The sequence below is a fragment of the Lepidochelys olivacea genome, assembly GCF_965140295.1.
Source record: "Lepidochelys olivacea isolate rLepOli2 genome assembly, chromosome: 5".
NCBI classification, from domain to species: domain Eukaryota; kingdom Metazoa; phylum Chordata; order Testudines; family Cheloniidae; genus Lepidochelys; species Lepidochelys olivacea.
The window spans coordinates 41,142,695-41,166,697 of NC_140415.1; the positions used below are offsets into that span (position 1 = coordinate 41,142,695).

The following is a 24,003-nucleotide window of genomic DNA, read 5'->3' on the forward strand; positions in this document are numbered from 1 at the left end:
CAGAATGTCAGTGTATAGGATGTGTACTCACTGCTGGCTTCATCTTTAGCAAGAAAAGCAAACACACAGCACTCCCCCACCCCCAGTGTTACAGCAAATCACTGTAGAGCAGGATATGAACGGCCTTTACATTGCTATGCTGTGAAGGAGAAAGTATATTAGCAGGCTACCCCTCCCCTGTGAAGTCTGTATAAAGGCCAGGCAATTCTTATGTCTTTTGTGGGGTGCACGATGCCCCAAAGAGGCATGAATAGGAAATAGAGAAAGGGCTCTGCCCCCCAAAAATGTGCTGGCCAGCCAGTGGGAAGTAGTATGCTGCACGCAAAAAGGGATTCAGTAGAGAGGTGAAGGCCTCTAGGTCCTACCATCGTAAGACCGTTAAATAAAGAATGCAGCAGTGGACATGCAGCCAGTGGGTGTGCCTGGAAGCAGTTGTTTTAATCCTGGGGCTCCTACTATGGTGGTGTAGAACCATATAGTCCCTGACTGAGCAGTGCCTAAATTCTATAAAGAGGTAAACTGTTTTCATACAATAGAACCTCTTTCCCTTGAAATTCCTTTGGAAAATTTACTTTAACTTTACCCATAGTAAAGTCTAGTAAACAATGTTTTATCACAAATATCCAGCATGGTGGATATTTCACAAGATCTGAATCGCAATTTATTCATGAGAAGAGACTTGCTGTGTCAAGTTTCATAGCTTTCGCAGTCTCCAGATAAGTTTAGCTTTCACAATATGATGAGTTCATCAGAAACTAAACTATGGTCTGTCAAGAGAAATAAGCCTGGCAAATCCTTAAATAATGGTAAAAGAATAAGGCCATGATTGTTTATATTTTTGAGCAACAAAAAGAGATTTCTCATTGACAGCAAATTTTGATATTTTTCACATTTAAAAACCCTGTGATTCTATCAAGAAACAGATAAATCAAATAGATAAACTATTTAATGAGAACTAAATACAATGGGTTAGTTATTAGTTTTGAAGTATCCCGGCTCACAAAGCTGTATGCAGAGAGTTTGAATTGAAAAGAAACTCATTTCTGGTCTGCTCTCCTGCTGATAAACTGTAATTGGGAGCTGATTGAATATGAGGAGGCTTTCATTCTTTTCTCCCAGTCTGACCTGACAGTCCTGGTCATTTTCTGTCAGAGGTTGAAATAGACCTTCTCAATCATCAGCAAAATGCATTTAGCTTGCTGAGAAAAAGCACTTCAGTTGTAGCTTGAAGCACTTCTCATTTACTAAGCAAAATGGGATGCAGCACATGATGGAAGCAATTTGAAAGTTAAAATTGAGCATTTAAAATAGAAATTTGCAATCAGTGCTGCATATTTGATTATTTCCCCAACCTCCGCACAAAGGCTATCCTAGAAATCCTCTAACATTAGCAAAGGCAGGATCTTTCACACCTTTTTCTGTTTTGCTTTTGGTTTGAAGAGCGCCAATATTGGAAGAAAAAGGACAACATTTTCATCTCCTACAAATGCAACTAAAATAAAAAAGCAGTAAATATGAGCACATTGCATCAAGTCCAGAGCTGGGCTTTGCTCCCTCCCTGATTTGGGGGAAATAAGAAACATAAAGGAGACTCTCGGGTTTCATTAAAAAGGACATTTTTTTAGACCAAAGATAGCCTTGAACATGTAAACCAAGCGCTAAGTTTGAAAGCGCCTCACTGATTCTTCAAAAACGGGCTTGGCGGAATTTGATTTATTTTTTTAAAAATGTCTTTGGATAATATTGAGGTTTGTGTTTTTTAAGCATTTTTTTTCATTTTTATTTAAATGATCACAGTTGTGGAGAATTCGGGGGATTTGTGTCAAACAGTAATTATTTAATGACAGTAGATGTTGAGATTCAAAAAGTTAAAGCTTTATAGCCACTAAAACACAAATTGTCACATGTCAAAATGCACGACTGTAAATATCTTTAAAACACACTCTGTCCTCAAGTGGTGTTTTCTTACTTTGCCAATCCATAAATTTCAGTGATCACTGATGGAAATATTTTGTTGTCAGTTAGTGTGTGTGTACAGTGAAATCAACATTACCAACATTTACTGATTAAAAAGCTAATCTTTCCAAGCTGGCTCACAAAGAGTGCTGATTACACACGTCGTTACCTCACAGTGGGGCAGAGCTGGGCTCCAGGCTTTGGAAAAACCATTCTTTGGGAACATCTGGCAGTGATGGCCAGGTTACTGCTGACAGCACTAAGGGTATGTCTACACTACAATTAAAAACCTGTGATTGGCCCATGCCAGCTGACTCGGGCTCAGGCTAAGGGGCTGTTTAATTAGGATGTAGATGTTCCGGCTCAGGTTCGCGCCGAGGCTCTAGGACCCCATGAGATGGGAGGGTCCCAGAGTTTGGGCTGCAACATGAGCCGGAACATCTACACCGCAATTCAACGGCCATTTAGCCTGAACCCCACGAGCCCGAGTCAGCTGACAGGGGCTAGCCACAGGTCTGTAACTGAATGTGGGTATAGTTTAAGGCTGCTGCACTCTTACCACCCAGCTGCCTGTGGTTGAGCCAGTTCCTCTGCTACGCGCTCTAGTCACAAGGAGGAGCAGCTCAGTAGCATGAGATGCAGAGTGGTCCTGTGGACTGAACAAGGGACTGAGGGCTTGTCGTCACGGACAGCGCTGCAGCTATGCTGCTGTAGCGCTTTAGTGAAGATGCTGCTACACCAATGGGACAGCTTTCCATCAACGTAGTTCTGCCCACATTGGGGGTTAGGTTGGCCTAACTACGTCACTCAGGGATGTGTTTTTTTTCCCACCCCAAGTGGCATAGCTATACCAGTATAGGTCTGTAGTGTAGACCTGGCCTGAGAGAGAGAGGGGCAAATCCAAGCTCTGACACTAAATCCTCCTCTAGCATTTATTAACTAGTAGGCCAACGTTTTCAAACACACAAATCCAGAGGTGTGGCTTCAGGTCCTTAACTTTCATTTTGACTTTCACCCCTCTGTGTCTCAGTTCTCGCATTGTGAAATGGGAATAGTACTTGCCTACTTCAGAGGGGTTACGACAATTCAGAGATTTACAAGTTTGTCATGCCAGGTCTGTTGTAACCTGCTCTACTTTAAACCCATACAACAGAGTCTTCAGAGGGGCAAGTGAGGCAACTTAGGCTATGTGTATTGGGAAGCAAGTTTGCGTGTAGATAGGTTACACACTGACACTTCTTAATATGTAAGGTAAGAAATATGAGGAGAGATTAATAGAGAAGTTAGAAATATCTAGCCACCACAAAAGGTGGGGGAAACCAAAACAAACACACACATGCATAATGCTCAACCAGACTACCCTCTAAAACAGCACAGAGTATGACATAGAAAACAAGACACTCTAATTAACTGTAAATTCTCTATGCCAACAACAAAACAAGATTAAAAAGCACCCCTTCTTTCTAGGCAAGATATCAAATAAAAACATCAATTTAAATCTCAAAATCGCAGTAAATACAGTACATCATGTAGTCCCTGCGAAGAGCATGTATTATTTGAATAGTGTTTCCACCTACAGCCCAATCCTGCAGTCCCTACTCAGTCAAAACTCCCCTGGTTTCATTTGGTCTCCAGTGCTTTTCCCTCTGTAGAGCAGCATTTAGCCCTGTGAATAAATTTCACTCCAGGAATTCAATCTTATTTACCATTCCTAAAAATGACTTGTGCATACTATGTTCAAATACAAAAAGTTATGGATCCTTGCTGCTTAAGATGCTTACTTGGTTTTGCATTATTAAGGAATAAATTTGTGTTCTAATTTAGCTGTCTCCTTGGTGGGTGACTGCCCTTTGCCTACAAGGCTGTCCTGATCCCCCTGTCTTTTCCCACTTGTACAGTCAAGTTCATCATAACCAAACAGCACCACTTTATCAAAGGTAGAATCATAGAATATCAGGGTTGGAAGGGACCTCAGGAGGTCATCTAGTCCAATCCCCTGCTCAAAGCAGGACCAATCCCCAATTTTTGCCCCAGATCCCTAAACAGCCCCCTCAAGGATTGAACTCACAACCCTGCGTTTAGCAGGCCAATGCTCAAACCACTGAGCTATCGCTCCCCCCAATGCCATTCTATTATCTTATACCCTTCATGTTGTGGTTTTGTAGTGGTGCACATAATTATTTCCAGTGCCTTCCACATAAAACAGATTGCTATTGCTAAAGTCCCTACTGGACTTCTTGGTGTTTCTAGCTCTTCTTTTTTTCACGTATAGAAACTGTGCTTGGTGTAGGACTTCTAGAGGGCTTTTTGAGGTGTGGTTGATGTTGTGAAAGCAGGAAAAAAATGGAGTTTTGTTAGCAACCACTCTAACGGCACATTCACTATATAGATTTACTAATTTCACTCTATCTAAATAAAAATAGAAAGTAGCACCTGGTAGCCAGGTGAGTGCATACCCATATAAAGGAGGTCAGGGTTAAGATTTAGGTGACTTAGCTGTCAAGTGTTTGGCATTAATTCTATTATATTTCATCCTGTTTTGCCTAGGTTTTGAACTGATCTACAACTAATGGTCAAGCTTTCATATCTTATGTTCAGACTGCTGCAAGACATGGATGCAATGTCATGAATTAAGGGTAGCATTTCAGATTTTTCTTTGATTTACTTTGTTTTAATCAGTATAAGTTAGACCCTTTGCTTATTTGAACATTTTTCCTGTTCCTGTAATATATTCCGTACTAATCTCTTTGATTTGTAGATATCTTTTCTATGCTCCTTTACCATGCAAGGTAACTGTAGGTTGGCAAGTAACAATAGTCAATAGAAGTTGTGGCTTCTAAAAGAAAATATGTTGTGCATATTAACTGGATGTGCACATGTGAGTGCAAATAAATTAAATGAAATATATATGTATATATAATATATATTTTCATATACTTAGAACAGTGTTGTAGATTTTGTTAACTTACAACTTACTTTTGATGTAGCTATCAAGTGCTTTTCATTTTGTGGGAGAGTTTTCAAGGAAAGCTATCTGTACATTAACTGTCATTTCAGAATGACTCCAGAAAGCAATCCCTTAAATCGCCAATTAAGTCTTTCTGACAGGCTCCTATTCTCTGCAAATTGTTGGTAAGAGCATTGAACCAACTTGTCAGCAATTTAATTTGAAGAGAAGTGCAACAAGCAATCACTTGAGAGAAACTAGAAAGTTATGAATGCAGTTACATGATCATCTCATAAAATACAGCATTTAGTGATCTTAGATTTAATAGCATTGAAAAAGATTGTTGGACCAGTTTGTGCTTAAATAAACTTTTGTTCCTTGTTGATTCTGGGATTTCCTTTGTAAAAACCTGTATCCAGATTGGAGATTTGTATAGAATGCATGACTCCTTGTGTGAATAGCTTGTATAAATTCTAAAGGAAGTGTGTCTACTTACTATTCCACCCAATGTTCAGAAAATATAGCAAAACCAGGCTCCTTTTTTAGTATGATTTCAGTCCAACATCATGGTTCTCAAACCAGGCATGTTGTCTTCCCCCCAAGTCACTCAAATGCCTTGCACTCCCCCCGCCCCCTCCCCCCAAATAAAACCAAACAAAACAAATAAACATTCCTTTCTGGTCTGTAGATAGACAAAAAGATAAGGCCTTGTTTTTCAAAATGTGCATACATTAAAAAGTACATACAATTATTATGTCAAATTTGCATGCACAATTGTTGTGATTGCATATGCAAATGATGTATTGACACATACAAATCGTAAGACTGGAAGGGGCCTTGAGAGGTCATCTAGTCCAGTCTCCTGCACTCACGGCAGGACTAAGTATTATCTAGACTATCCCTGACAGGTGTTTGTCTAACCTGCTAATGGCCATTTAGATGCATTAACTTAACATTTCTGTGTGCCATTATCCGATGGGCACGTGCTACCTATGGGTTGCATTGGATCCACACCTGCTTCTGGAGAATTAGCAGAAATTTACAGAAATGCTGTCTCTTGCCTCTGCCTAGCTTGGTGGTTGGAACATTTCCATTCAGCTGTGTATTTCACCACAGTAATTAATTCTTTTGTCACAGCCATATTAGATTATTGCAATTAGTTTTAGCCTAAGAGGTACTCGGAACCTACCTCTTTCTCTGTGTGATTCTACCTTTGCTATCAGCCAAGGTGTTCAAGCTAACAGACCCACTGCTCTCACAAGCTGAGTAGCCTGCAAATTTCTTGCTGCTTAATAATGGGCAACTTTACATCCAAAAACTATCATAGTTCATTTGTTACCCACTTAGGCGAATTCCTCAAAGCAGGTGGTGGTTTGGATGTGAACAGTTTCTTTAAATCTGCCACAGGGCTAGGGAAGATTCTGGGCAGAAGGTCTACAGTGAATCAGGGAGACCAAATAACTTCATGGATAAACCTGTTTGTCTTAATCTAATGAAATTCCTTGTTTTGGTCATTCCATTACAGTGTCTCTTTCTGCCAGTCATGAGCATAGTCACAAGACAGTGGAGTCTTTCAATAATGGAAGCAGCTTTTAAAATAACTTAACTAACACAAGAAATAATTTATTAATTGAGCTGGTTGAGAATTTTCTGTTGGGATGATTTTTCCTATGAAAAATGTAGTTTTCGCAAAATCAAAATTTACTGAGGAGAAATAACAATTTTGTTGAAAATTTTCAAATTTCCATCAGGAAAAATCTAAATTCAATATTTAGTTTGAGGTCAATTTGACCTTTGCTGAACTGACCTTAAACATTTTGTTTCAACTCAGTTCAACATTCAGCTGCATTTCCCTATTGTGGCACAATGCCTCACAGTTGTCATTGAAGTGCCTGTTCTCTTCATGGGCTGGACTCCCCAGAAGACTACATCTCCCATGATGACATGCAGACTCCTCTCTGACCAAGCTGCACAGTGCATCATGGGAGTCACATAATTGTGGAAGTATTGTGAAGGAGGTAGTCTGGCCTGGGAGCCTGGCACATAGAAGAGAATGGGGCATCAAGCTCCCAAACTACAACTCCCCTGAGGCAGTGCACCACAACAGGGAAATGAAAAGTGATTTTTAATTAAGCATACTGAGTCAGATCAACAAACTGAAACGAAATGTTTCTATTTGGGAAGCACAGAAATGTTTTGTTTCAATTGAAAATGTACTGTGAATTTCTCAGAATATTTCACTCTGTGGAAAAAAATCACCTTTTTTCCCAATTTGGGACAAAAACAAATGTTGAAATATTGGATTTTCCTAAAGGAGGGAAATTCCAATTTTTGAGTAGCTTTACTTAGTAAGCACAACACTGATGCTGCTGTAATCTAGCGTGACTGTATTCTCTCTCTCTCTGCATCTGACTAGACCAGGATGGAATTTTCAATTAAAAGGTTAATTGAAAATAGCCTTTTTAAAATAATTTTAAAAATACAGAAAAATTATTTGGTTTCCAAATGAAAACTATATCAAACATGTTTTCCCAAAAAACGGGGGGAAATTGGTCCATTTTGAGCCTTGTGAAATAAAAAATAGGCCTTTTGAAGTTTGTGTTTTTCCAGCACTACCACTTACTATGTGTCTTAGAGAGTTATACATCTGCATATACAGTTACAAGATATAAAGAGCACCATCTACGAGCAGATAAGTTTAGGGTATTGTTGATAAGATTTTTGTGCTGATAAGATTTTTGTGCGCAGAATAAAGTTGTTGTCACATTGCAAGATGGTTTCTTAGCTGTGCAGCACTTAACACCTGCAGAAAGCATAGCAACTTTAAACTTCCTACTGAAGTGTACTTCATAGCCTGTGATTGGAGGAATGAATCTATGCCATTACAAGTAGAATGACTAAGGTCCTTCTCACTGGGAGGTGGCAGAAATTATCACTACAACAGTAGGTGAAGGAGGAAAAAAATTAATATGGTGTTTAATTCAAGAAATGTCATGTTTCAGGAGACTTCATGCAGTCTCCTCAGTGAAGAATGCAGGGAGGTACCTCTGGACCCTAGGTAAACACCACCAATATACTGTCTTTACTCATAAACAGGATCCCCTCCTGCTGTTTTATTTCTTCCTGTACATTTCCTCTCTTGATGAGCAGTGCGCAGACAGAGAGAGATGCATCTATTGCTGCCTGTCTGGAAGGAACCAGTCTGAGGCATATCACCCCCTGTTTACCTGTCTTCACTCCAAGGCTTTGAGAGCATAATTTCCAGTATAGAGACATAACTCCTTAAATATTATCCATACATACTTTTCCAAATGATTGATGACCAATGGGCTCTCAGTGGAGACCTCACATGCCACCCTTTGGTGAATTATTATGCATATACCTGACTGAGGAGGGTCCTTATAAAGCTGTGTGCATCCACTGTCCCGTCTACCGATTGGCCCCAAGAGGTCTGTGGGTCACACCTAGATTTACCTGGAAAAAATGGTAAATGTTAGATAGTACATCCTTGTGCACTACTGCCTAAATCTCAGGATTTGTTCCAGGGTTTTGATTTCACCAGTGAAAACATGGAACGGTCAAAGAATTTAATAGTGAAGGAAAGGAACCTAATTCCATATACCCCATGGTATCACATAAATGCTCAGTCAACTCCAAATGGAATTTGACCTAATTTAGAGCTTGAGGAAATCCTGAGAGAGACCAGCATAGAGATAAATGGAGAGGCCCAGAAAGATGAACCAGAAAGGTGTCACTTGGGAGACATGTCTTCTTCACTGGCATTAACTACAGAGTTCCCTGAGCTGCCTTTGCAGCATGCTGGATAAGTGCTAGGAGAGATTCCTGGAACCAGTCCCTTCATGCAGGGCATCATCACAGCTTCTTAAGCAGCAAAAAGATGATGCTGATAGCTAGGGGGAGGTATCTGAATTTGTGGCTCTGTCTCCAGTGGGTTGTAGGTAAGAATGTCTGTCTGTCTGCTGACACCATATATATATATATATATAGATATATATATATACTGACACCATCTCCACCCTGAATTCTAGCAAATGACATCACCTTTTTGTCATTTATATGCAGCTTATGGGCTCACTGAATTAATGCCATGCCTTTCCACTGACTTCCCTGGGAGCAGCAGAATCAGGTTGGATCTGAGAATTCACATCCAGATCAGAACTCTGCCTGGATTTGAGAAATGCATACATGCATGAAAATTAGACCAAGTTAGCTCTTTTCCAAATGCCAAAAAAAAAAATTCATGTTTCGTTGGGATCACTTTGTGTGAACGTGGTGTTAGTCTAATATTCTTGCATCTATACTCATCACACTTACAAATATTTTATCATTTTTTCCTAATTGGCTTCAGGTTTTTCTTTCATGCATAACTTTAATTTATGCAGAAGGACTTGAATTGACAGCTTAGCTAGCCCTGGTCTTCTGAGCTGCACTTTATTTAGCATCAATAAAATAGTCTTGTCTATGCTAAATCTGCAATGTGCTGTACTGTATATTGCTAAGAACAAGATTTTTTTAAAGAAAGGTCATATAGAAATGTTCATTGTGCTTCAATTTTTTAAAATCTTAGCACAGAAGCTAGTGTACATAAATTATCAGTGCCTTTAATCCTTTAGGAATTGTGGCTTTTTTAACCATAAATTGTCCCAAATTTTCATAAAGCATTGTACTGATTTCTACGGTATGTTAGAGTGTTGGAATGTCTGTTTGGTTTCTTCCCCTTTTGGCTGACTCTTTCCTCCCTTGAAGTCATTCAGTCTTGTAAATGGGAGAGATCAGAAGCTTGTGTTGGGTAACATGTTTTTATGTTCATAACCCTTGTGTGACTTTTGCACAGTTTGCAGTTTGTCAAGATCTCTTCTCAATGGATATAAAGATACAAAACAATGAGTGGGTGTTCAAGATTCTGATGTAATTTGAAGTGTCAGTCATGGTCATATAATTACATGCATATCAAACTTATCAAAGACGCTTACAAGGGCAACCTGCATTTGACTCCTATTGTAAGACTTGCTCCTATCTAGTTGTACTTTGCAATTACATTTTATCCCTGCTTTGCCAGAAGGCTAATACAGTAGATGTTGTCATAGCATCATAGCTGCTTAAACAACAATGTTTCAACAAGTTAAATATTTGTACAGATTCAGAGGGAAACATTTTAAGAACTTCCTTCTTAAAAAGCTGGAACTTGTTAAAAAGAAACACAATAGACAGAGGTAAAAATATGACCTCCTACCTCTGCAGCCTCACATATTGTAAATTAAGGGAGATATCTGCAATCTTGATGGAGCTTAGACTTCTGCTTACCAGACTGGCAGATGGGGGTATGCATATTTATGGCACGATCCAGCCTTCCTTGCACATACAGAGCTCTCATTGAGTTCAGTGGGTATTTTGGCTGTGCACAGAATGCATGATTGGGATGAGACTTGGGACTCTGAGAAGCTATACTCTTGGATTCCAGTTGGGAAAAGAGGCACTGATTGCTTTTGCAATGATATGTATCACAGTATGAGTTGGATGCTTGCCTGGCCTCTTGGCCAGAAGGAGATCAATGGGAAATGGGCACAGATTCAGACAGCAGGAAAGGGAATAGGGATGAGGTGAGTAGATGAAGTTTATTCTTATATAGAAAGGAAACTATTGCAGGAGACAGGGACAAAATACTGCCAGGAAAACATTTTAAAAATATTAAGTGATGTCCCTTTAAATTTCAAAGTTTGGGCAGATCCTCCTAACATGGTGTGTTCATTTGTTCAGTGTGTTGTGTTCAGCATCTTCCCTGAAAAATTACTAGTACAAAAACTAGAGAGGAAAATCTGTCCCTTGTCTGGATCACACAAGCCTGCAAAAAGCCATGCAAGCCAATCTTATTTTTTAAACTTCCGCAGCAAGTGCAAAAACTTGATAGGTTGTTGGCTGAATCAAGGCTCAAAGAGTGTAAATGCCAGGACTAAGCACTATGCTAGGATTGAAATGCCCATTAACAACATTGGTTTGCTGCAAGCAGACGAATATGGAGCTCAGAGCAGCAATCTAACCAGCTAATTGTCTACCAAAAAAAAAGAGAGGAAAAAAAAGACAAGCCAAATTTCTCATGGTAATAGCCAATCACATTTCATTTTTTCATTTTAAAAAAACAAACTACTTCAAGCACAACAAAAGAAAATTCCCATTTTTTAATTTGTTTTTCAATTTATGGTGCTTTTGTGAAGCTGTCAAGTCATGATGATGAAATCCAGTTTGTACATCTCACTATGACTGACAATATCAAGTACAATTAACCCACAACAGGTCATTAGGTGGGATAGAGCATAGACTCATAGACTTTAAGGCCAGAAGGGACCATCATGATCATCTAGTCCAGAGGTCGCCAAAGGGGGACATGGAGGAATGTTTGGGAGGTGCAGCGGGGCCCAGGCCAGCCCCCACAGGGGAAGGGAAGGAGCACTACCCAGCCCCTCCCCGCCTGCAGCTTTGCTCCAGTCCTGCCCCCAGCCACGTCCCCGGCTTCCGACCCCATGCCTGGCCCTATCCCCTGCCTTGGCATGGCTCTGCTCTTGGCCCTACACCAGCCCCCAGCTTTGGCCACTAGCTATGGCTCCATTCCCAGCCTGGGGACAAGGTTGGGAATGGAGCTGCACCTGACTGTGGGCCCAGCTACTGGCTCCCACCGCAGCCCTGCTGCTGCTCCGCTCCCACCCCCAGCCTCAGTCCCTGGCCCCAGACCCCTCCAGCTGAGGCCCCTGTACTCCATCCATGTATCCCTCCCCAGGAGCTGTGACCCCATGCCCAGCTCCAGCTTTGGGGGTGGGAGGCGCATTCCTCAAAAGTTTGGGGACCGCTGATCTAGTTTGACCTCCTGCATGTTGCAGGCCACAGAACCTCACCCACCCACTCCAGTAATAAACCCCTAAACTCTGGCTGAGTTACTGAAGTCCTCAAATCATGAGTCAAAGACTTCAAGTTCCAGAGAATCCTCCATTTACACTAGTTTAAACCTGCAAGTGACCCATGCCCCACACATGTCACCTTGAGCACCGAAAGCACACACACCTACCTCTCTAGCTAGAGGTATAGCCTCTAGCTGGTTATAGTCGCAGGCTTCTCTGGTTCAGCCAGTGGAGGAAGATACGGTCACATGTACCTAGCCAGTATGATGTTGTTCTAGCATAGGGTTTTCCTAAAAATGGAAGGGAGGGAAAAGGTTAATTGTGTTGAACAACTTTTAAATAATCTTTTACTCATAACCAATAGGAAGTTTAGAACCAGCTGTTTGATACCCACTGCAGCTGGTGTATTAAATGTACTGCCTTGGCACAGGGCTGTGCACTGTACTTGAAGTTTTTTTCTCCTTTTTTGTTGCTGATTTTATAGATTATTGTATTTAAATTAGCCAGTCAGCCTTAACACAGTGCACAACCCTCCTCCAATAAAACAATACTTGAGCAGGCTCAGTAACTGAGCCTCATCGTTCTTCTACTGATGTTGATCTCTTGTCTCTCATTTGAGAATGGCTCTACTGCTAGATTAGACTCGACCCTGCCATTAGTTCCATAGATTCTCATTCCTTGCTCTTTTATAGAGAAGAAATTATTGCATTGTGTCAATAAGTGATTATGACAGAAACAAGCTGAATTTCTTCAGGAAAAGCCATGTTCATCTGAATATGGTGCTGGGGGGGGAGGATTCAGAAATCTATGGATAGAGCAGGATAGGGGGTGTTTTAATAAATTTAATTCTGGTGAAATGCCCATTCCTGAAGATTGACATCATCTAACCACCACAATAGCGTGGGTGGTGGGTATCATAGGCCAGGGAGGCTAAGCCTTTCCAACCAGCCTCCCACATTCCGCCCCAGGTGTGGCACCGCCCACACTCTGCCCCGAAGCCCCGCTCCCACATCCCGCTCTTCCCTGTGGCCCTTCCCATCCTGCTCCTCCTCCTGCCCTTGCTCAGCCTCTCCTCTGAAGCAGGCTAGGGTGGGTGGGCTGGTGGGCCGGTACTCAGGGTGACTGGGATGGGCAGGTCACTGTGCAGGGTGAGTCGGCTGGACTCGGGGCAACTGAGGCGGGGCTTCTCCAGCTGTGGTGGGGACTTGGGGCTCCGGCAGGGTGGGGGCTGAAGAGGGAAGGGGGGCCTTGGGCAGAAGGCATGGGGCCAGGGGTTAGCCTCCCCGAACGGGAGGTTCACACACTGCTCATGTGCAATAGTACTGCAGAGAAACACTGCAAGTTCCTGGCACTAGCTCACTTCCCTGACCTGGGCAGACCACCCACAGGCGCAGAAGGGTAACTTTGTCTCCATGGCCATTCAGTTTGTGGTGTCTCTGTTAAGACTGCCAACAAGGATGCCAGGTATGGTTGTTGGTAGTGTGAGGTGGAGATAGTAAAGATGCAGATGATTAAGAAAAATTTGCTTAGTTTACTCAGTACCTGTACCTAGGGTATCATCTTCCAATTTATTTTTGTAGACTGAAATGCTGTAAACAAACCCCTGCTCAATCATTCATTGAAACAGTGAGCGATAACAGTGAATGTAACAGAAAAGATATCGGTGTTACACTGGGCAAATAGACATACAAAATATTTTCCTGTGCATAAAACCTGCTAATTCACTTGACCAAGAGTCATGGCTCTCTTCATTCACTCTTTTATTAATACTTGACAAATTGAGATTTTATTTGTGAGAGTGTTCATAGAAAGCAAATGTGCCATGGATTTTTGTACAAGTTTATATCTGTGTCATCAGCAGAGCTCATGCTGCCATCTTGATAGCTCTTTCACTTTCCTCTTCCTGGCTGTTTTTCCATGGACAGTCTTAATTCATTTTAAGCATATATCTAATATGTATAGTGAACGTAATGTGACGGGGCAAGGCCAGATGGCTAAGGAAAAGTAGTGGGAGATAGATATATAAGTTCCAGGCTAAACAAATCCCTGGTACCAGGATAAGTGAAATGGCAGCTGCTCCAGGTCAATTAAGATACCTGGGGCCAATTCAGAACTTTCCAGAAGGCAGGGAGAATGCTGGGTTGATTGGGACACCTGAAGGCAATCAGGGGCTGGCTGAAACGAGTTAAAAGCCTCCCAGTTAGTCAGGTGGGTGTGTATGTCAGGAGCTGTGGGAGGATGTTGTGCTGGTGGAGAGGCTGAGTAGTATGCACAATATTAGGCATAAGGAAAGAGGCCCTGAGGTAAGGGTGAAGTGGAGCTTGAGGAAGTGAGGGCTGCTGTGGGGGGAAGTAGCCCAGGGAATTGTACATGTCATGTTTCTAATAGGTCAGCTACCATAGCTGATACTATTAGGGTCCCTGGGCTGGAGCCTGGAGTAGAGGGTGGGCCCAGGCCCCCCCCCCCCACACACACACACACTTTTGCCCCCTGATTAATCACTGAGACTGGGAGACAACAGAGACTATGCAAAGAAGGATAATTTCTCCTCACCTCCCTCTCTGGCTTATGATGAAAATGGCTCGGTAGACTGTGACCCTTGTCTCTAGAGAGAGCAGGGTTATGTGGAGGGTCACAGTGAGCCTCTGAGGCTAGCGAAATCCGCCAGGAAACGCAGGACCCACGGAGGCAAGGACAGAGTTTTGTCACAATATTTAAAATAACTCATAATCCCAGTCCTCATAAACACAGAACTAGAGCTGGTCAAATACAGTGGGGGGGGGAACAAAACAGAGTTTGCAGACATCCATATGAATTCCAAATGCCTGTTCATTGCAGCCATGTGCTCTTTTTAATTAGCTATTTGTGAACATCTGTATCAATGAGGACCTTTGCATGACTGTTTGGGAAATGATGGTTCTACATACAAACATCAATATTGCATGTGAGCAAGGAGAGTATTCAGAACTAAGTAAGTGTTTTTCACTGTTACTTGGTATTTATTTGCTATGGACAATTTATTTTGCTATTTGAAAAGCGTCTCATCTAATCTGGGAGCAGAAGTAATATAATGTATCTTGCGTGATCAGTCACACGTCACAAAGAGGGAATAGCCGAGAGTCAATGCTGATATTTGTGAGCACCCAATAGGATAAAACTTTTGCCCATATTCAGCAAACACTTATGTTTATGTTTACACTAGGATTCCTTTGCACTAAATTTGTAAATTTCAAGTAACTTGATGAATAGCTTGTGAATAGAAAAAAGAGCTAAAATTTTCAGTATGGTAATGTTTTCACGATTAATCATTCAACTGGCTCTACCCAGTAAAACAATAATTTTTGCAACACAGCCAGAATTATCCTCTGAGTCTACAGTGAAAGTACGGAAGCATGTAACTGCTCCAATAACTCATCTGGGTCCCCAGCTACCATCACTCTCGCTGTCTATGTACAGATGGAACACCCTGTTCTGAACATCATCCTGCAAAGCTTGCAAGAAATAAAACACAGCTTAGTGAGTCCTGTGCTCTGGCCAACTTAATGACTGGAGGCCAGTCCCTTTAACTGTCCCCTCCTTGGAATTTTGTTTGCAGAACTGTTTGCAAAACTGCAGCCTCCTAAACAGAGTGTGGATGTGACTAAAAGTTCCTGTAGCCAGCTGCTACCTGGCTTTCACAAATCCCCTTTTTATAAGTCACAAATAGTTCTCAATTATATGGCATTACAAATCCCCAGAGTAGAAATATGACACATTATTAACCAGCTTTCAGATTTAATTTAAGGGAACTAAAATTTTAAACTAATGTTAAACTTCTAAAACATGCTGCCATGAATGCATCAATATTAATCCGGGCACAATAATGATAATAGTGATAATTCTAACAATGTCCTGCTAGTTACTAGACAACAGATAATTAAAATATAGGTGGATGAGTCTTGTGCTCTGGCCAATATAATCAATGGAAGTTGTTCCTCTTAGTTGGCCCTTCTTCAGGATTTTATTAGGACTGGTGCTCTAACTCATACCATTTAGATTTATAGCAACAGATACTAATAACCTAGTGTTCCAGCACTGGCCAGTATAGTACATTCATTACGCCCACCAGGTCTGACAACCTTTATGAGATAGCCACCCAGTCTAGCCATCGCTATATTGAGCGTATTTGATTTTATGTGGTTTTACTGTCTGTCTGCTCATTAGTGTGGTCGGCTTTCATCCATAGTAATAACTACAGCTGGTGAACAGTGCATGACGGTAGGTTATGTATGTAGACACTTGTCTGCTAGCAGCTAAACTGAGACCACCAAATCATTTCACATGGACCACCAAACTTCTGATCACGAATTAAATAGACCAGATCTGAACCAATCACTTAGAGTTAAATGGTTCTCTAGTCCATTATATCTACTGGTTACCACCATTCATTACAATATCCCCCTCAAAACATAGTGCTTCTAGAAATGGCCCAGCAGTATCTGTAAAAACAGTATCTGAACTCTGAGATCACAGGATGATGTAACAGTTAGAGACAGGTGAAGCTCAGTAGCTGCAGAGTCCTGGCTCACTTCAGAGGAACATTCAAAAGTTTGGATATTATCCAAAGCTTAATTAAGCTATCTGAATCTCTGCCATCTGAAAAATTGGGCTGGAAATTTTGTATTAATAATATTCTAGTAACTGCGAGAGACCTAGTAAGAGCCATTCTAATGAATAGTTTTTTCGTTTTTCTGGTGCTAACATTAGCCAGTAAACAGTAGCTGGGAAAACTTTCTTCTCAAGGGAAGGGATTTCTAATTTTTTTTTCCCCAGTGTTTCACTGAGCCCTGTTCCCAGCCTGATAACCAGAGAGACCTGTATACAAATACTTGTTCCAATGAGGAGCGGATATTTGCTGGCTGTATCATCTCTAGCTATATTATAGTACAGTGCTAATGCACATGGTGGTAGCTATTGTAATATCTTCTTTTTGAAAAATCCACCTTTTAACATATTACAATACTGGGTGGATGAAGGAGACTGTCAAAAGCCAAAAATTAAAACACTGAAGCTAATCTGGCTCCTACCTGAACAGAAAAATGCTGCATGTTTGGTGCTTAATGCAAGCCTAATAACTTTATCTAATTGCTAGTACTGCACACAGTGCATGGGCCCTATTCCCTTCCTTCCTCCACAGACTGCAACTTTGCCCAGTGGGTAAAGGCAGGATGCTAAATCAAGGCTCATGTTTTGGGGGATTTTGTAAGTGGTGATATTGCCCTGCAACTGCCCTTGCTGCAAGTAATCTAAGTACGGCAGGAACATGGCTCCTTTTTAATTTGCCCCTTTCATTTTAAAAAAAAAAATTCTATGTGGCCTGCTATTGCCATTGTTGGCAATAAATGGACTAAAAATAGTGTGTTTACTATGGCTCATGCTTTTGGTTCCAAGGGCAGTGGAAAGAGAAGGAGAATCTCATAGACTAGTAATCTGACATGGTTTATTAGTTAGTTTTGGTGGATTGCTGAGCATGAGGAGCAAAGCCATTTACACCGATCCTTTAGGTTTCCACTTGAGCTTTAAATTAGCTGTTGCTTTCCATTGTAATTGCCTTGTGGCCTAATTCCTCACCCCTTCTGGCTGTCTTCTATACTAGTTTCTAATCTCAACCCCTCAGCACAGCCAAGTACATTTGACAGGAATGAGGCTAGCAACACTCTGGAGCACCACGGCAATTAGAATTGGTTGGAAAATCAAAACTGTGTTTCTACAACTTTTGCGGGTTTTTTCCAACAAAAAAGTCAAATTAAGTGGAAATTTTTTGTTCTAATTCAATTTGAAATTTTTGTTTTTGTTTCAGGATTCAAAAACAGAATAAAATTTTTGTTTTCAAGTTTCACTTTTGGGGGCAGCGTTCCCTTTTCCTCTTTTACCCCTCCCCCTTTTTTCCACTGGACAAGGGGAGAAAGACCTAGAAGAGAAAGAGAGTGGGGGAGGAGAACAGGTTTTATTTTTTTGTTCCCCCATCTCTCTCACACATTGGCTTGTCTCTATTATAGTAGAATTTAGCCTTTCCCAGTCAAAAGTTTAAACCATCATCACCCAGACAGTGTTCCAATCAGAATGGCCTTCAGTACGGCATTTGTCACAATGCCTGAAAAATCAGCTTTACAGGAAAGTGACAGCCTGCTGTCGTTGAACTCAATAAGCATTTTGCCAATGACGTCCACAGGAGCAGGATTACATATCTGGCTAATGCTGATCTGCTGTATTGTCCATGTATGGTATGTGGGATAGAACCCAGGGGATTTAGCGTCAAAACACAGACCACTTGAATTAACATTCTCTCTCTTGGCTGCAATAGGACTAGGGTTTGGTTACATCCTGTTGGAATGTCAGTCAGTAGAGGCAGATATGTTCAAACACCCTCAAACAGATCTGATACGACATCCGGCAAGGGACCAACACATTTTCAGTATGGAGCCACCATATAATTTTGCTGTCATATCTTTTTTCACTATTACTACTGTTTCTATTCATAAGAAGATATGGATTCCATGCCAAAACTGACAACCCTCCAGAATAATAATTACAATAGCTTGCTTTTGAGACATATTTTCAACAAGTAACTAGGGCTACTATTACCACAACACAGAAGTGGATGTCATGTGGAAATTGACAACAGTATAAACTGTGCGCTAAGACTGAAATGTTAAAATCTCACAAATCTACAAAAGAAAAAAACACACCCACATACATACCTTTTATACCAGTTGAAAAAGGCTTCCCTCACAGCTGCCATATGTGGAATGGTTTGCAATCTGCCATAACCTGCTCTTGTAATAAACAAAGCTATTTCCTGGACAAATGACAGAAAAATATCACTACACCCACATAGTAATAGGTGGTTTCTAGTAAGTTCATGAAGACAAATACTACTGTATTACTGCTGTTACCTTTTACATACAAAACAAATATTTATCTGCCAAGGAAGGAAAAGGAGAATTCCAACTGCTCAGTGAAAAGTAAGCTTTTCATAAACTGAGCTCTGATCATCAAATTCTTTCTTGTTAATGTAGTGCAAGAAGAGTTCTTTATGTTCTGAGTGAAATTACTTCATTCCTTTTTGTTTCTTTATTTACTGGAGTCTGAAGTAAATCCTCTGGATGAAATATGATATTTTCTCTCTCTGGAATATATTTCATTAACTCTTATTATTAACAAAGTATAGCTACTGAAAGTGAAAATATTCTCTCCAGTTTGGAAAATGAAAGTTGGAGTAATGTATCATGATTAAGGCTTTCAGTATCTAAACAAAGTAGTAGGATGCATATGTGCTGTATTATGATGCCACAAAAGTTCTTTTTCTCTGGTTGCTGCTGTTCAGATCTACTATGTAATCACTTGTCTGCGCCACCCACCAGTTCTTTACATTGGCAGCTTATATTACCAATACTCTTAGTAATCGACTGACGCAAAGTAGCTGCTTGTGAGATGAAAATAATGATTATGGCCAGTGTCTTTGGAAAAAAAAGAAATGAGGCTACAACTTCAAATTGAATTTCCTGTCACAGACTTGCTCCAAATCTCTTATGTCCGTGCAAAAGCAATACGTATTTAAGTGAATCTTTATTAAACTTGGAGCTGTTCCATGCCAGTGTGTATTATTGTGGTCACTGTTACTGATGCAGTGCACTGCACTTGAGCCATTAAGAATCACACCTTTTTAGACTCAGATTTTCTTCACTTTTTAGCATTTGTAGGTTAGATTGGTTGTTGCCTTGTATATGATTGACAGGTGCTACCTCTCACACACTTTCTTTACATACATGACTAGACATGTCATCTCTGTAAGACTTTTCCTTTTAAGTGAGAATGGTGCCCTTTTCTCAATTTTTTTTCTAAGTGCTCCATCCTGCCCATTGAGGCAAAGCACTGAGTAAGAGGCAGTGCAGAAACTCATGGTCCCCAGGAAACTCCAGGAGATAGTGTGCCTTAGAAGGCAGGCCCCTTTTGGAGCTCCCTGGTACATGGAGGGATTCTGCCTTCTGCACTATAGCTGGATGCCTGGGTCATGGCCACTGCAAATTAATTACACACTTTGTGAGTGTCTGATATTCCTGGGAGCACTTGCAGGGCCTGAACTTGACCCAAGCCCTTGTGAAAGAGGGCAAGAAAAAGGAAGGCTCCTGCCCCTCCCCCCCCGCCCATTCTCCCACATTAAGGCTAAGCAAAACCTACCCCTAATTTGTATAAATGTTTGTGTTGATAATGTTACACTTATATGTTGAAACATGTAAATACTCTGTATTTGTAAATGGCTCTTACCCACACAGGAACTCAGCATGACAGCGCCACACTGAGGGACCTGCAGGGTTGGGCCTCAGCTTAAAACAATTTAAAGGCTGAAAGCCATAGACATTTAATGCACATAACTAATTCTCTGCCCATTTGCAACACATCTCATTTCTTCTAAGGGGTCTAATCCTGAAAGTGCTTCCGCTCCAAATTCCTGTTGGCTTCAGTGGGAGCTGGGTAAAGCATACTTGCAGGATTAGGACTTTGTCAAAATCTCCCAGATCCTAATTTGTCATTGGTTTTTGTTTTTTTAATGGTCTTAGAATTGAAATACAGAAAAAAAAAACAAAGTTTGGGATTTTCAAAAGGTCCTAAGAGAGTTACACAATGAGATTAGAACCTCTGCCTCATTTGGGCTTCTTTGGCGATCCCAGGTTAACCATACAAATATAGGGTTCAGTCCTGCAACCTTCGCTTGAGTAATCCCATGGAAGGATAAACATTCTTTGAGCTATAAATGCAGAAAAACAAGCTTTGATGGGTCAGATAGGCCCCATACTGGCAGAGAGGGGGTTAATGAGGGCCTGTGGACACAATTGCCCCCCTCTGATACATCAGCAGTAGATCTCAAGAGTGCAGAAATGACTTAGGAAGAAGAGGCCCAGCTCAGTTAAGGACTGACCATGCAAGAAAGCAGAGCTCCGCTTCTTCGTCAACAAGGGAAGCCTGCTTCCAGCCAAAAGTCTGAGGCAGCTTGCTCTGCATGAACCTCCTGGGGGATAGACAACTGGGCCGAGGAAAACTGAAAAGAAGTCTTGGCCACATGGAGACAAGGCCTGAATCGAAGAGCAAGGTTCTGCTGATGAATCTTTGGACAACCCTGATTTTGAGTTCACTGTTTTCCTTTTATTTTGGACTCTCATACCCTGGAAAGGGTGGGATTCAAGTGTGCTACAGCCAGAGGGCTAAGGCACCATGACACTGGACCCATGAGGGGTGGCACCCAATCCTGGAGGACTCACAGCTGGGTGAGTCTTGCCCTGATGGGACACTAAGAGGGCACCACCTAGGCAACTTGCAAATTTGTAGGCATGGATCTAGTCCCTGTGGAAGGGAGCAAGTCAGGACTTAAACCTCCCCAGTAGCATGAACATGGAACAACTATTGAAATAGATGGCAGAACAGATTGACTCCTGATACCAGCAACTCTTGCAGAGATGGCCACCCAGCAGCAGCCGCTGATCTGAGATTTAGCTACTCAGCAGCCACAGCAAAAACAACAGCTGGTACAGCTGCTCATGACCACATTGCAGCTTCCTGCAACAACTGTGCCATCTGGCATGTACCCAGCAGGTCCCCAGTACCCATCAGGCTGACAAAGGTGGGACTTGAAGATGGTCCAGAGGCCTGTCTTGACACATTTGATCAGGTGGCAGCAGCAGTAAAGTGGGCAATGTACCAATAGGCAGTCTGGCCTCATCTTAATGGATGGTGGAAGCTACCTATCATGGGTAAGACCCAACAACAGCACGGGATTATGCATGGTGAAGGCAGCCATTTTGGATTTGTTGGACATCTCAGAGGACACGTTCTGCCAGTGATTTGGGGATGAACGATTTCCTCCAGGTACCTGTTCCCACATGATGGCACAGAAACACTGAGACTGGTGTTTGGTGATGGCTCAGACCTATGGCAAGGACAGGAATTCAAGTAGCAGAAACAATTCTGCTTGAACAATTTACTCAGATATTCCCCACTAGGGGAAGGGATTGGGTATTATGCCACCAGCCTGAGACAATGGCTGAAGCTATCCAGTTAATGGAGAACTATATGGCAGCTAGGACAACTGCAGCAACATCCAGAAAGAGATCCCCTGGGACCAGAGCTAGGGGAGTCAACATCCTGAAAAATGTCACTCAGGTCCTCCCTCACCAGGATTTAGAAGGCCTGGGAAGTTGCAGGGCTAAGGCACCACCACACAAGACTTGTGAGGGGCAGCCCCCAACCACTGGGAGCCTACAGGCCACAAGGAGGAACAGTGTAGATAGGTTGACCAGATGTCCTGATTTTATAGGGACAGTCCCAATATTTGGGCCTTTTTCTTGTATAGGCTCCTACTACCCACCACCCCCGTCCCAATTTTTCACACTTGCTGTCTGGTCACCCTACATGTAGCGTGAACGAAGTTACACCAAGTTTTGAATGAATTGACCAGATCAAATGACAAGCTCTTTCACTAAGCAAATGTGCATGATCGTGTAGATACTAACTTTTATGATACAGATAATACATTGTTTCAGAGTAGCAGCCGTGTTAGTCTGTATTCGCAAAAAGAAAAGGAGGACTTGTGGCACCTTAGAGACTAACCAATTTATTAAGAGCATAAGCTTTCGTGAGCTACAGCTCACTTCCTCAGATGCATATCGTGGAAACTGCAGCAGGCTTTATATATACACAGAGAATATGAAACAATACCTATTCCCACCCCACTGTCCTGCTGGTAATAGCTTATCTAAAGTGATTTCCAGCACAAATCCAGGTTTTCTCACCCTCCACCCCCCCACACAAATTCACTCTCCTGCTGGTGATAGCCCATCCAAAGTGACAACTCTTTACACAATGTGCATGACAATCAAGCTGGGCTATTTCCTGCATAAATCCAGGTTCTCACATCCCCCCCACCCCCATACACACTTTCAGCCACTTCAAAAAAAGTCCAACACATCTAAGGTAGAGTACATTGCTCAGGAATACTGTTTGCTTGTACAAGCATCTATAATCCAACAAAACAATGGTAATGTAATTGGACAGTAAATTGCCTATAGTGTTCATGTTAATTTAAACTTTGGTTGAAGTTGTTTAGCTTTTTACTGACCAGATCTAGCAATCCTTACAGAAGACGTTCCATTGTCTTCAATTTTGAATGAAAACTACATCCTGCAATAGGTAACTTGATGCATTTGAATGTACCATAGTATGTCACTTATACAATACTATTAACAAAACTATTCTAAATTATGAGAGGTTAAGAAATGATTTCATAGGGTTAGCATTTGCCAAATCAAAGTGCTAACCTTTCCTTTCTTAGCTAAGTGCTTAAGCTAGTAGCCCTCTCTCAACTCTCCAATCACCTCTCACACACCATCTTTAGCCAATTTGAATATGGTTTTCAAGGTGGCAATACTGTGAACCGATTTACCTGTATTATTGACATGTATTGGTGAAAGATATTGTTATATTGAGAAAACAGTAAGGCTATGGAATTGCCTGTGAAAGAAACATGGTTTGAGCACAGGCTCAAGATCCAGGGACTCCTGAGTTCTAAGCCTGCTTTTGCCACTGACATCTTTTGTATTGGGCAAGTATTGTCACTTCTCTGCCTCAGTTTCCCCATCTATAAAATGGGGATGAGTACATATCACCAATACTTCACAGGGAGCATGAATTAATGATTTCTAAAATGCATCACACACGAGTACTAAGAAAAATAATACAGAAATAATTACCCAAACCCACAGAAAAATCACAAGGCACTAGTCATTTTACTTTTATTCATAAAAGCCAACCAAATTTCTGGGGAGCGGTTTTAGCCCAATTTGGGTATATCACTGCATACATAAAGGTATTTTACCGCCCACTTCAGATGGAAATATCCATTAGTCTGAGAGCAAGACATGCCAAACAATTTGATCCTCAAGGTGTATCTGCACTAGGCATATGCCTATAATGTTCAAGACTTTGAACCTGGGAGTCTCCTACCTTACACTCAAAAGTGCATTGTTAACTAACCAGAAGGACAGAGGCCACAAGCCATGTGATTATGGTTCTGAGTCCTCAATGCATTCATGTCCGAAGGTGCAGTTTGTGCATCTTGTTAGTTTCCTTTTTCTTTTTAAGGAATGTCAGTATTGC

At 41.5% G+C, this 24,003-nt stretch overlaps 1 long non-coding RNA gene across 1 annotated transcript in view; it reads right to left on the minus strand.

Annotated features, from left to right (window-relative positions):
- Nucleotides 1-24,003, minus strand: part of LOC311521227 — a 60,799-nt gene that overhangs the window by 31,595 nt on the left and 5,201 nt on the right. The window contains exons 2-3 of the long non-coding RNA XR_014711827.1: nucleotides 11,982-12,104; nucleotides 8,286-8,377 (exon numbers count right to left, since the gene is read on the minus strand). This is a non-coding gene — a long non-coding RNA (uncharacterized lncRNA). The remainder of the gene's footprint in view (nucleotides 1-8,285; nucleotides 8,378-11,981; nucleotides 12,105-24,003) is intronic.